We start from the raw sequence: 14092 nt of genomic DNA on the forward strand, positions 1-14092 counted from the left end.
GCAGAGAGAAGAACTTCATCGCCTCAACATGGATGCACTCCACACGCCCATCATTAGAGAAACCCCCGAGGCTCGGGCCTTGGAGGAGGTGCGCCTAGCCAATTTGGCTGAGCGCACTCGACTGGATAACCTTCAGCGTGCTCTCGACGAGCGCGCTCAGGAGCGGATCCATGAGTCCAGTTGACGATAGCTTTTTCCGCCTCCACCTAAGGTATACCGTACTCCGATTCAGAACCTCGCAGCTGCGGCCCGAATAGCAGAGTCGATTCAGCCTTCCCAGTCGGAGGCTGGCAGAGGGTTGACGCAGATCCGGGCCTTGCTCCAGGCAACAGGGGAGCAAAACACAGCATTATCTCAGTCGTGGAATAGGATTCACAGCAGATCTGTTGTAGCGGACACGGTCCAGTCGGCCCACAGCCCAAGATCGACCCCGAAGCGTGAAGGCCGTGGACAGTATGGTCATCCACTCAACCACGACCATTGTCGCCAGGAGCCCACACCTCCTCCGAAGAGTGCGTCGTATGGGCCTCGGTGGAATGATGATAGAGGCCGTCATGGTGGCGAGCGCAGAGCCTCAGTCGACCCAAGAGAGCCAGGCTTCGACACGAGATCCATCCTCGTTCAAGGCCTGGTCGACCGGAATAGAGCGCACACAGAGGACCCTGGCAGAGATCGTCCGAGTGGCAGCAGAGTGCATGTATCCGGTCTGGAGTGTTTCAGCAGGGCCATCAGGGCGGCGGTGATTCTTCCCAACTTCAGGTTGGCGACCGGAGTCAGTAAGTTCACTTGAGAGTCTAAGCCTGAAATTTGGCTCGAGTATTACCGAGTGGCTGTGCAGATTGGCGGTGGCAACGATGAAGTAGCAATGAAGCATCTTCCTCTGATGTTGGAAGGGTCAGCCCGGGCGTGGTTGACTCAGTTAGCTCCGAACAGTATATACAGTTGGGAAGAGCTGGCTTGAGTGTTCGTCAGAACTGTCGAGGGCACGTGCAAATGACCAGCAGGATTGACCGAGTTGCAGCATTGCGTGCAGAAGCTGAGTGAGACCTTGAGAGATTTCATTCACAGGTGGACCACTTTGCATCACACCGTTGAAAATGTATTAGAGCATCAAGCAGTGTGCGCCTTCAAGGAGGGCGTCAAATACCGAGAGTTGGTCCTGAAGTTCGGTCGGACTGGTGATATGACTCTGACTCGGATGATGGAAATAGCCACCCGGTACACTAATGGGGAAGAAGAGGATCGACTTCGTAGCAGAAAAAGTAAGCCAGTCGGCTAGGAGATCAGTGGAGGTAATTCCAATCGGAAACAGAAGTGTAAGGCTGAGCCCGCGGCACCTGGTGAGATTGCAGCGGTGGCTCAAGGGAAGTTTAAGGGAAAACCTAAGGGGCCCTGGCCTCCAAAGAAAGTGAAAGATCAGGCAGGAAATGATGTGTTGGATTTACCGTGTCATATCCACACGAAGAAAGACGAAGAAGGGAATTTGAATTACCCTAAACATACCACTCGACAGTGTCGGCTCCTGATCCAGCAGTTCCGAGGAGACCAACCCAGTGAGAAAGGAAAGGAGTCGGACAGAGACAAGGAGGAGGAAGAATATGATGGTTACCCCAAAGTCAATTCAACTCTGATGATTTTTGCTGATGTTGAGAGCAAGAGTCGATTGAAGGTCATCAACAGAGAAGTGAATATGGCCGCTCCGGCGGCGACGACCACATACCTGAGATGGTCTCAGACAGCCATCACGTTTGACCAGTCTGACCATCTTGCTCGTGTAGCCACCCCTGGGAGGCAATCACTGGTGGTCGACCCCGTGGTTGGGGGCACTAGACTGACCAAAGTACTGATGGATGGTGGCAGTGGCTTGAACATCCTTTACGCTGAAACCTTGAAGGGGATGGGCATTCCAATGTCTAAACTTAGCGAGAGCAACATGAGTTTGCATGGTGTTATCCCTGGAAAGAAAGCCGAATCACTCGCGTGGTTTTCGGCGATTCCAAGCATTACCGTAAGGAGAAGTTGACATTTGAAGTCGTGGATTTCCAGAGTGCCTATCATGCCATTCTGGGTAGGCCAGCCTACGCACGTTTTATGGCTCGAACATGTTATGTGTATCTCAAGCTAAAGATGCCTGGCCCCAAAGGTGTGATCACAGTTACTGGCAATTGGCAGAAGGCGGAGGAATGTTTCCAGAAAGGTTCCAAAATCTATGATGCGCAGATGGCAGTAGTTGAATTCCAAGAATATCAGAATAATGCAGATCCGAGCGATTTGCTCTGAGCCAAGAAGCCTGCTACGGACTCTGCATTTCAGTCGATGGGTGAAACAAAGTCGATTCATATTCACCCGACCGGTCCCAATGCTGCACCGACTCATATATCAATGACACTCGACAACAAATAGGAAGAAGCGCTCATCCAGTTCCTCCGTGAGAACTAGGACATCTTTGCATGGAAACCCTCTGACATGCCAGGTGTACCCAGGGGACTGGCTGAGCACCGTTTGCGTGTCGACCCCAAGGTAAAACCCGTCAAAGAGCACATTCGGCGGTCCGCCGTGCAGAAGAGGAAAGCAATTGGCGAAGAAGTGTCTCGGCTGTTGGCAGCAGAGTTCATTCGTGAAATCTACCACTCCGAGTGGCTAGCCAATGTAGTCATGGTCCCTAAGAAGGATGATTCATTTCGTATGTGCATTGATTTCAAGCATATCAATCGGGCCTGCCCAGAAGATTACTTCCCTCTTCCTCGCATCGATCAGATTGTTGACTCGACTGCAGGGTGTGAGCGCTTGTCGTTCTTAGATGCATATTCCTGGTATCATCAGATCTGACTATATGGTCCCGATGAAATAAAGACTGCCTTCATCACCCCATTCGGGTGCTTTTGTTGAGTCACCATGCCATTTGTCTTAAAAATGCTGGAGCCACATTCATGAGAATGATTCAGAAGTGCGTGCTCACTCAAATCAGTCGGAATGTAGAAGCATACATGGACGACATTGTGGTCAAGTCACGTAAAGGTTCCGACCTACTGACTGACCTCGAAGAAACCTTTGCCAACCTAAGAAGGTATGATATCAAGCTTAATCCGTCAAAGTGCACATTCGGAGTTCCAGGTGGAAAGTTGCTCGGTTTTCTCGTTTCCGAACGAGGGATCGATGCCAACCCAGAAAAGGTTGATACCATCCTCCAAATGAAGCGCCCTATGCGAGTGCATGACGTTCAGAAGCTGACTGGTTGTTTGGCCGCCTTGATTAAATTCATTTCTCGTCTCGGTGAAAAGGCCTTGCCTCTTTACCGACTGATGAAGAAATCTGATAAGTTCGAGTGGAATGAAGAAGCTGATGCAGCATTTGCAAAGCTCAAAACCCTCCTGTCCACCCAGCTGGTGCTCGCTGCGCCAATCATCAAAGAGCCTTTACTGATTTACATTGCAGCCACTGGACAAGTCGTCAGTACAGTACTCACGATCAAGTGAATGGAGGAAGGAAAACCTTACAAGGTTCAGCGCCCAGTTTACTATCTCTCTGAAGTTTTAACTCCGTCCAAGCAATGATATCCACATTATCAGAAGCTTGTCTATGGAATATACATGACTATGAAGAAGGTTGCACACTATTTCTCTGATCACTCCATTACGGTCGTCAGTGACGTACCATTATCTGAAATCCTAAATAACAGATATGCAACTGGTCGAGTGGCAAAATGGGTGATTGAACTTCTTCCCCTGGATATCAAGTTTGAGGCAAAGAAGGCCATCAACTCCCAGGCGATCGTAGATTTCCTTGCTGAGTGGATTGAACATCAATTGCCGACTCAAATTCACTCTGAGCATTGGACTATGTTTTTTGATGGCTCCAAGATGCTGAATGGCTCAGGTGCCGGAGTAGTACTAGTATCCCCCCGTGGAGACAGGCTTAGCTATGTTCTCTAGATTCACTTTGATTCCTCCAATAATGAAGCCGAATATGAAGCACTTTTATACGGGTTACGTATGGCCATTTCAATCGGCGTCCATCGCCTTATGGTCTACGGCGACTCAGATTTGGTGGTTGATCAAGTGATGAAAGAATGGGACGTCAGGAGCCCGGCCATGACTGGTTATTGCAATGCAGTAAGGAAGCTAGAAAAGAAGTTTGAAGGGTTAGAACTTCACCACATACCCCGACTGAAAAATCAAGCTGCAGATGAGTTGGCAAAGATAGGTTCAAAAAGAGAGGCCATTCCCCATAATGTGTTTTTGGAACATATTCATTCCCCCTCAGTTCACGAGGATCCTTTCACTGAAGGGTCACCACAGCCCAAGAGCGCCACAGATCCGACTGACGTTGAAGTCCCAGCCGTGGTCGACTTGGTCATGGAGGTTTTGGTCATCACCCCCGACTGGATAATGCCGTCGGTCTTAGGAAAGAGCTTCCAGCGGATGAAGAAGAGGCTCGACAGATCATCCGTCGGTCTAAAGCCTTTACCGTGATGAGAGGTCAATTGTTCAGAGAAAGTGTAACTGGGGTCTGTCAGAAGTGCATCACGCCAGAAGAAGGCCGAATGATCCTCCATGATATTCACTCGGGGACCTGTGGTCACCATGCATCCTCTCCGACCATTGTGGCCAAAGCATACCGAGCCGGATTTTACTGGCCACATGCCAACGAGATGGCAAAGGAGATAGTGGACAAGTGTGAAGGTTACCAGTTTTACTCCAACATGTCCCATGAACCTGCATCAGCTTTGAAGACTATTCCACTCGTCTGGCCTTTTGCTGTTTGGGGGTTGGACATGGTTGGTCCCCTATGGACTGGCAGGAGTGGATTTACCCATGTGCTAGTAGCAGTCGACAAGTTTACCAAGTGGATCGAAGCTAAGCCCACTAAAAACCTTGAAGCAAGTACTGTCGTGAGTTTCATCACAGAATTGATATTCAGATATGGTGTGCCGAACAGCATCGTCACGGATAATGGATCGAACTTCGACTCTGATGAATTCAGAGCCTTTTGTGCTTCCCAAGGTATGAGGGTCTATTACGCTTCGGTCGCCCATCCTTAGTCGAATGGGCAAGCTGAGCGAGCGAATGGATTGATTCTCAAAGGACTGAAGCCCCGGTTGATGCGTGACCTCAAGCATGTAGCAAGAGCTTGGGTTGATGAGCTCCCATCAGTGCTTTGGGGTCTAAGGACAACTCCCAATCGGTCGACCGGACGGACTCCATTCTTCTTAGTCTACGGAGCCGAAGTTGTACTTTCGAGCGATCTACTCCACAATGCTCCCCGAGTCGAACTCTTCTCAGAAGAAGAAGCAGAGCAAGCTCGACAGGATGCAGTCGACCTCCTGGAGGAAGAAAGAGAGATGGTGTTGATCCGGTCGACCATTTATCAACAAGACTTGTGTCGATTCCATGCCAGAAATGTAAGGGGTCGAGCATTTCAAGAAGGAGACTTGGTTCTTCGAGTGGACCAGCAGAAGCCACACAAGCTCGCCCCTGCTTGGGAGGGCCCTTTCGTTGTCACAAAGGTGATCCACAACGGAGCATATCGTCTCTTCAACGTCGAACACAACAAAGATGAACCGCGCGCTTGGAATGCGGAACTTCTCCGCCCTTTTTACTCTTAAGTATTTACACTGATGAGATGTAATAAGAAATACCTCTTAATTTGGCTATCAAAAGACATAATTTTACAGTCTTCCGAATGATTGTTGTTTATTTCTTTTGTATGTATCACCTTAGCTGCGAATCTGTTTCGCCTAAGATGAAGTGATAAAAATCCTACCGACTAGTGAGTCTGCCTCTAACTCGGGGGCTTAGCTGCGAATCTGTTTCGCCTAAGATAAAGTGATAAAAATCTTACCGAGTCGTGAGTATGCCTCTCACTCAGGGGCTTAGGTGCAGTCCAGTACTCGCCTAAGTGATAAAAATCCTACCGAGTGGTGAGTCTGCCTCTCACTCAGGGGCTTAGCTACAGTCCAGTACTCACCTAAGTGATAAAAATCCTACCGAGTGGTGAGTCTGCCTCTCACTCGGGGGCTTAGCTGCAGTCCAACACTCGCCTAAGTGATAAAAATCCTACCGAGTGGTGAGTCTGCCTCCCACTCGGAGGCTTAGCTGTAGTCCAGTACTCGCCTAAGTGATAAAAAGTCCTACTAAACGGTATGGGTCGGTCGTAACCCTGCCCCCCCCGGGGGGGGGGGGGGGGTTGCACCGTCAAGAAGAAGGCCGAGATTGCGGTGAGCAGTGCTTGCCTAAGTTTGAAAATTCCTACCGAGTGGTGAGCAACACTCCCACTCGGGGGCTTAGCTACAGTCCAGTACTCGCCTAAGTTTGAAAATCCTACCGAGTGGTGAGCAGCGCTCCCACTCGGGGGTTTAGCTGCAGTCCAGTACTCGCCTAAGTTTGAAAAATCCTACCGAGTGGTGAGCAGCCCTCCCACTCGGGGGCTTAGCTGCAGTCCAGTACTCGCCTAAGTTTGAAAAATCCTACCGAGTGGTGAGCACCCCCCACACTCGGGGGCTTAGCTGCAGTCCCGTGCTTGCCTAAGTTTGAAAAATCCTACCGAGTGGTGAGCAACCCTCCCACTCGGGGGCTTAGCTACAGTCCAGTGCTCGCCTAAGTTTGAATAATCCTACCGAGTGGTGATCAGCACTCCCACTTGGAGGCTTAGCTACAGTCCAGTACTCACCTAAGTTTGAAAATCCTACCGAGTGGTGAGCAGCCCTCCCACTCGGGGGCTTAGCTTCAGTCCAGTACTCGCCTAAGGTTGAAAATCCTACCGAGTGGTAAGAGGGGTTGCGGGTCGACCACACGCCCACCCCCCCCCTCCTCCCCTCACCCGGGGGCTACACCGTAAAGAAGCAGGACGAGATTGTGTGCACCCACCCAACGATTGGCCCCTCGCTGATGACAGGAACATCAAGGCCATTGTTGAGTACCTCGCTGATGAGATGGTCAATGCTGCCAAAGGCTCATCCTACTGGTCGACTGTTGATCCTTCTTCAGCACCTGCATCAAACGATGAGAAACCAATCCAATAGAAGAACAGATTTCACTCAAAGATAAACCCAATATATTCAAAGATAAGTCCAGAGGTTCCTAACCGCAGATTAAAAGTACTCGGGTGTTAGGCCCAAAAGAGTTTAGCAAATACAAAATCACTCGACATTCCGAGGCAAATAAAAGTGGGGCATAATGTTTTTTCCATCACTCGACAGGAGAAGGGCTGGACGGATCGATGCTGTCGGCAATGCGGGTAGCTGCCTCGAGAAGGTGTCCATGAAGTCCTGGAAGGAGTGCTTCTTACTATTCGCTACCTTGAGGGCCGCCATCTTCTCTTCTTTAGCCTCCTTGTAGTGCACGTGAACCAATGACAGGGCGACGTCAGCGCCACAGCAGGCAAAGGACTTCTTCCACTCTTGCACATGGTCAGGGATCTGGTTGAGTCGAGTCATTAGCGACTCGAGACTTTGAGAAAGTTCTGCCTGAGGCCAGAGTTTGGCGTCCACTCGGGTCATCGCAGCCTTCAGCCGAGCCAGATAGTCGACAGCGCCGTCCAAGTGTGATGCCAATCCAAGCAAGTTCATCACAACTTCATCTTTCAAGGGACAATTGATGGGGTCGAGACCTGTCTCGACCCGTCCAGTTTCAGCTTCAAAGTCCTGGCAAAGTTCTGTTCCATCGAAAAAACAATGAGTTGACAATATTGCAAATTTCAGTCGATGATAGTTATCTAATTGAATAGCCATACCTTCAAGCTTCAAGACAAGCTTCACCGCAAGTTGTTCCAAATAGGACTCTAGCTTGCCCGTTTTTGCTCTAAGGTCGTCGACTTCAGTGGTCAGGTTCTCATTGTCCTTCCTCAGTTGCTCGACTTCCCGATTGGCATCCGAGAAGACAGTCTTCAACTTCGCATTCTCATCCTCCAATTTGCTGACTGAAGCCAGCTTCTGGTCCGCAAGCGTTGTCTTCTTATGTGCTTCTTTCTGAGCAGCAGCAAGGTCCAGGTCCTTCTTTTCTCCAAAGCCTCCTTCATTCTCTCTAAAGAAACACTCTTCAGACGAGCCTGAAGTTGGTTGTTTTCATACGCACATCTACTTGTGTGAAGTCACTCGGTTCAAAGAGACTGAATGAAAAGCAGTGGAAAGTGCGAACTACTAAGTAGACAAGACAGTCAAATGGTTACCTCCCATGATGGTCGTCTCTTGTTGCGCAGTCTTGAGATTCTTCTTTGCGAGTTCAAGGTCAAGTTCAGCGCTTATATGCTTCTTCTTCAACTCGGAAAGATGAGCTCCAAGATCACAAGACCTCTGCAGTCAGCCAGAACAATATGTCAGTCGACAGAAATAAGAGGCGTCGACAGAGAAAGGTTACTCTAAGACTACTGCCGAATCAAATATTCACCAAGTAGTCTCAGGGACTACACCCAGTGGGTGCACTTAGCGTGCCCCCACTAGTTCAGATCAATGCTCAGCAGGGTCTGCCCAGCGTGAGTTCAAAAAAAAGGAAAGAGATACATTCTAAGACCTCAGTCGACTGCTAGCAGTCGACTGTGGTCTCGGGGACTACACCCAGTGGGTGCACTCGGTGTGCCCCCACTAGTTCAGAAATTCTGCTAAGTTTCAACCCAAGTTGAGTGACATGGAAGATTTCCCAAGCTCTAAGTAAAGAAACACCCCAGTGGGTGATCGGATATAAGGCAACATTTGAAAGTTCAGTCGGAGTCTTGCTGACCTGACCATTGGCCTGAAGAGCAGTACTGGCGTTGTAAGACACCTGGCTAGCCTCGTGCACCACCTTCTCCTGCTCCATGACAAGGCTCACCTGGCGAAGAGTTTCCCTAGCAGCACTCGATGAGTCATTTGAAGTCTGATACGCAGCAAAAAGTGATGGTTGCAGAACAACTGAAGTAGTCGCTGGGTCAGAGGCGTGGGGTTGCACTGGAGCAGCAGGAGTCAGTACAGTCGAGCCCGCCGGACAATCAGTCATCAGTGGGCTGGCGAATGTGATGCTGGTCCGAACATGCTCTCCGGAATGTTCGACCACCGCCTCGAGCGCCGGCGTCGCATGAGGGACCTGAACTTCAAGCCTCCTCCTGCCAGAGCTCCCGCTCCTCTTCCTACTGTCCTGTAGAGGCACCTCTTCTTCATCATCAGGAAGCACAACAACTTCTTGCAGAACTACAGAAAGAGAGAAATGTCAGAAACTCTGCCAATTGGCGATCTACTCAACTTAACGAAGCTTGGTTGATTGGACTTACCGACTCGTGAGGTGGCCTCTTCATCTCCTGGCGCCTTGTCAATGTCCATGTCAGTGGCAGCAGAGGTGGGACTGGAAAGACACATGAATTGGTTGGTCAGAACAAGAAAATCTTTAGTCGACCTACGAAAATGCAAGCGAGATACTCACCCCAAAGCAACAGGGATGTCCATCTTGATTCGTGGCAATGTCTTCCGAGCCTTGGGAGGAGCAACTTTAGGCTGCTTGGCCACCTTCTCCGTCAGCTCCGGGGTCGACGTCCGAGTGCGCTTGTGAGTATTGGCACTCAGGGCCACGCTCTTCCCGCGCCCGCCAGACGGATCATGCTGCTGTTTGGATCGACGTTCGGAGCGCGGTGGCGAGTCGACTTCTTCCTCCTCGTCTGACTCCTCAATCTCCTCCTCCTCCTCTTCTCCCGGAGACTCCCAGTCGCCACTCTCCTCCGCACTTTCCTCACCCTCCTGGTCCTGCTCCAAAGCTTGTTCTCCATTGGGCATCGAATGCATCTCAGTGAATACCTGCAGAGCAAATCCGTCGAGTAAGAGTCGGTCAAGATCAATTACAGTCGGAGCGTGAGCGGAAAGCAGTCGGAACAAAGAGTATACCTTGTCGGGCGGGTTACCGTCACTGAAGGGGACAACTCGCCTGGATCCTCTGGGGTTGTCCTGGTTGCCTGTGATGCTCCTCAGCCACAAAGCCACGGTTTCGGATGGCACTTCTTCTGGATGGACCCTAGCGGTGTCGTCCAGTCTGGAATACAGCCACATCGGGTGATCGCGAGCCTGGAGAGGCTGAATGCGTCGACTGAGGAACACTTCCAGCAAGTCCAGGCCAGTAACGCCATCATTGATAAGCCGGACCACTCTCTCCACCAACATCTTTGTCTCCACGGTCTCAGCAGCGGTTACTTTCAGTGGGGCAGGAGTCTGAACACGGTCGAATGAGAAGTGGGGAAGACCAGTCGACTGACCTGGAGCTGCGACGTCCTGGCAGTAGTACCAGGTCGACTGCCAGCCTCTAACAGATTCAGGGAGAGTCATGGCGGGAAAGGCACTCCTATGCCGCTTTTGGATACCGAAACCCCCACACATCTGGATGACGTGGGTTTTCGAGTCACTCGAGTTTGCCTTTTTTACCAACTGGGAGCGAATGGTGAAGATATGTTTGAAAAGACCCCAGTGCGGTCGACACCCTAAGAAGTTCTCGCACATCGATACAAACGCAGTTAAATACGTGATAGTGTTGGGAGAAAAATGGTGGAGTTGAGCGCCAGAGAAACCCCGGTCGACGTGAGTGGCGAGCAGAACGCACTCACCCGGTCAAGGTTGCAGTTCCCTCTCCCCCATTGGTAGCCTCGCTTCTCCCTTGGAGATTAGTCCGGACTCCTCCAGTTCGGCCAGATCCTCCTGCCGGACCGAAGACCGGATCCAATCGCCCTGGATCCAGCCCAGCGGCAGCCCCGCACGCGACGACGAACCGCGGTTCTGCTTCTTGCCTTTCGCCGCCCCCATCGCCTTCTTTGCACGCTCTAGCGCCGCCGTCTTGTCCTTCACCATGGAGGGGGAGCAACGGCGTCGAGAGCGAAGGTGCTGGGCGTGGTGGAGAAGCGGAGGAGAAAGAAGGGGGAACAGGCATGCACAGTGCAAGCGCCTCGGCCCCGCCACCTTATAAGGGTCACTTCTGAGTGACTGAAACGTGGGACCAGGAAATCCCGTCAAATCCCGCAACAGCTGCGTGTAGTGTACGTGGTGAAAAAGGCGGCATGGTAATTGAGGCATCTCTGCTTATCCGGGCCACCTATTTCGGCGCTCTCCAGCCCGCGTGCTTCCCCAAAATTTTGTATCCCACGAAATCCGGGATACACTGCAGACAATCACGCCCAGGATCTCGTGCTCTAACACAACACTCAGTGCATGAGGTCACCAGTTCAGTCGACAGCTCACTAAATGGATCAAGGCGATTGAGTCGACACTGAAGTACCGACGCAGGCGTTCAGTCTTGCAAAAAACACTCGCGAAGACACAAAGCTCGGAGCAGGTTCAACTTCGACCTACTTTCCACTCGCACCTTAATCCATTCGGGGGCTATTGATGAGGATACAGACCTGGGGTAGGGTCATAGGCCTAACCTATACGTCCTACCCAAGGTCACTACCCTGGAAGATAAAAGAACCAAGAGACAATAAGAGAGTGCCAGTCGAATACGTCGAGTGCAATCCACTCGACGGCCACGTCACTCGGAAGTCCTCCTCCCTACCACCACTTGACCATACAGAGAGTCACTCGACCTATCGAAGGCCAGGAGTCAGAAGGGACCACAACGGTCGGACGTTCACCCCATAGTCTTTATAAGCATTAACAGCACTTAAGGCTGGCGTTACCAGTAATGCCCCTTACTTTATGCACATTAAGCCCCTTTAAATGGAGGTGGGCGGGGGTCCTGGCGCACTTTATATAAGCCACCCCCCTCCTCTGGGACAAGGGTTCGCATCCCCTGTAATATCACACACATAATCCAATCGACCGCCTCCGGGCACCGAGACGTAGGGCTATTACTTCCACTATGAAGGGCCTGAACTCGTAAATCTCGTGTGTACACCTTCACCATAGATGATATCTTGCCTCTTCATACCTACCACGGTCGACTGCTGGCAGTCGACTGAGGTCTTATAATGCATCTCTTTCCTTTTTATTGAGCTCACGCTGGGCAGTCCCTGCTGAGTATTGATCTGAACCAGTGGGGGCACGCTAAGTGCACCCACTTGGTGTAGTCCCCGAGACTACTTGGTAAATATTTGATTCGGCAGTAGTCTTAGAGTAACCTTTCTCTATCAACGCCTCTTATTTCTGTCGACTGACATATTGTTCTTGCTGACTGCAGAGGTCTTGTGATCTTGGAGCTCGTCTTTCCGAGTTGAAGAAGAAGCATATCAGCGTTGAACTTGACCTTGAACTCGCAAAGAAGAATCTCAAGACTGCGCAACAAGAGACGGCCATCATGGGAGGTAACCATTCGACTGTCTAGTCTTCTTAGTAGTTCGCACTTTCCACTGCTTTTCATTCAGTCTCTTTGAACCGAGTGAATTCACATAAGCAGATGTGCGTAGTGAAAACCGCCAACTTCAGGCTCGTATGAAGAGTCTTGTTTCCTTAGAGAGAATGAAGGAGGCTTTGGAGAAGAAGGACCTGGACCTTGGTGCTACTCAGAAAGAAGCACGTGAGAAGACGATGCTTGCGGACCAGAAGCTGGCTTTAGTCGGCAAATTGGAGGATGAGAACGCGAAGTTGAAGACTGTCATCTCGGACGCCAATCGGGAAGTCGAACAACTGAGGAAGGACAAGGAGAACTTGACCACTGATGTCGACGGCCTTAGAGCAAAAACGGGCAAGCTAGAGTCCTATTTGGAACAACTTGCGGCGAAGCTTGTCTTGAAGCTTGAAGGTATGGCTGTTTCAATCAGATAATTGTCGTCGACTGAAATTTGCAATATTGTCGACTCATTGTTTTTGCGATGGAACATAACTTTGCCAGGACTTTGAAGCTGAAACTGGATGGGTCGAGATAGGTCTCGACCTCATCAATTGTCCCGTGAAATATGAAGTTGCGATGAAATTGCTTCGATTGGAATCACGCTTGGATGGCGCTGTCGACTATCTGGCTCGGCTGAAGGCTGCGATGACCCGAGTGGACGCCAAACTCTGGCCTCAGGCAGAACTTTCTCAAAGTCTCGAGTCGCTGATGACTCGACTCAACCAGATCCCTGACCGAGTGCAAGAGTGGAAGATGTCCTCTGTCCGCTGTGGCGCTGACGTAGCCTTGTCATTGGTTCATGTGCACTGCAAGGAGGCTAAAGAAGAGAAGATGGCGGCCCTCAAGGAAGCGAATACTAAGAAGCACTCCTTCCAGGACTTCATGGACACCTTCCTCGAGGCAGCTACCCGCATTGCCGACAGCATCGATCTTGACAGCTTCTGTGATCCGTCCAGCCCTTCACCCGTCGAGTGACGAAAAAACATTATGCCCCACTTTTATTTGCCTCGGAATGCCGAGTGATTTTGTAATCACTAAAACTCTTTCGGGCCTGACGCCCGAGTACTTTTAATTTGCGGTTGGGAACCTCTGGACTTATCTTTGAATATGTTGGGTTTACCTTCGAGTGCAATTTGTTCTTCTCTTGGATCGGTTTCTCATCGTTTGATGCATGTGCTGAAGTAGGATCAGCAGTCGACCAGTAGGATGAGCCTTTGGCAGCATTGATCAGCTCATCAGCGAGGTACTCAACAATGGTCTTGATGTTCCTGTCATCAGCGAGGGGCCAATCATTGGGTGGGTGCACACAATCTCGTCCTGCTTCTTGATGGTGCAGCCCCCGGGTGAGGGGAGGGGGGGTGGGCGTGTGGTCGAACTGCAGCCCCGCTGACCACTCGATAGGATTTTCAACCTTAGGCCAGTACTGGACTGAAGCTAAGCCCCCGAGTGGGAGGGTTGCTCACCACTCGGTAGGATTTTTCAAACTTAGGCGAGCACTGGACTGCAGCTAAGCCCCTGAGTGGGAGGGATGCTCACCACTCGGTAGGATTTTTCAAACTTAGGCGAGCACTGGACTGCAGCTAAGCCCCCAAGTGGGAGGGCTGCTCACCACTCGGTAGGATTTTTCAAACTTAGGCGAGTACTGGACTGTAGCTAAGCCCTCGAGTGGGAGGGCTTCTCACCACTCGGTAGGATTTTTCAAACTTAGGCGAGTACTGGACTGCAGCTAAACCCCTGAGTGGGAGGGCTGCTCACCACTAGGTAGGATTTTCAAACATAGGCGAGTACTGGACTGCAGCTAAGCCCCCGAGTGGGAGTGTTGC

The sequence above is a fragment of the Triticum aestivum genome, chromosome 1B (genome assembly GCF_018294505.1).
Source record: "Triticum aestivum cultivar Chinese Spring chromosome 1B, IWGSC CS RefSeq v2.1, whole genome shotgun sequence".
In the NCBI taxonomy this organism is placed as follows: domain Eukaryota; kingdom Viridiplantae; phylum Streptophyta; class Magnoliopsida; order Poales; family Poaceae; genus Triticum; species Triticum aestivum.